The sequence below is a fragment of the Trichinella spiralis genome (assembly GCF_000181795.1).
Source record: "Trichinella spiralis strain ISS 195 chromosome Unknown Scfld9, whole genome shotgun sequence".
NCBI classification, from domain to species: Eukaryota; Metazoa; Nematoda; class Enoplea; order Trichinellida; family Trichinellidae; genus Trichinella; species Trichinella spiralis.
In genome coordinates, this window is record NW_003526948.1 from 3,313,654 (window position 1) to 3,314,619 (window position 966).

Genomic DNA, 966 nt, shown 5'->3' on the forward strand with positions numbered 1-966 from the left:
TTTATCTTTTTTTTGAAAAATAAACTTTTTCATTAATAAAGAATTGTTGTTGTTGTTGCATTGTTCTTGGTTTATATTAAAAGAAAAAAATTTTTTTTCTTACTTTTAAATAGATTATTAATTTACATGTATTACGTGTATTATTTGATTTTTCCCCCATTTTAACTGTTTTGTTTTTGTTCCTATAAACTAATTAATATTGCTGGCTGGCAACTAGTAATGGCAAACATGATTTTTCCCTTTTTAACTAATCCTACATGAGCATCATCGTTAAGAAATAACGCAGTATTGGTCTTTTGTTACGTCTGTGTATTGTGTCTTTGTATTTTTTTGTAATGAAGAAGCTTTCCACACTCGACATCGCCAAATCGTATCTTCTCCAACGTACCTATACTTACCTCACTTGACCAACGAACGGAATTGACCAACAAACGCAATTGACCAACGAACGGAATTGACCAACAAACGATTCGATCCAACCTATCCACAACCTTTCACCGATCTTGGCTTTCTCCACTTGTCTTCTTTCTTGTCCATGTGCATTATTTTTCCATGGTTTGTTACGTGTTTACTTATTTGTATGCAATGCTTTTCATGTGTCAGAGGTTTTACAAAGTCAAACTCAAAATAAAAGAATCAGAGAAAAAATATTTGGAGAAATAAATTTAAAAAAACATGCAAATGTACAATATAAGAAGAAAAAAAGTGAAAATCAAAGAAATCAAAAGAAATAATAAGAGAAATTAAAAAATGAATAAAATGCATAAAATAAAGTAAGGGAAAATAAAGTTTAAATGAATGTTTGAAGTTTAACTGTTTGAAAAATAAAATAAAGTAAAAAAATGTGCTTTGAAATGGTACAAAATTAAGTTATGTAAGTAAATAAAAACAAAAATTACAAAATTAAAATTGTAAAGTAAATAAGATATAAAATATACAATAAATAAATGTAAAAAAAATTAGTAA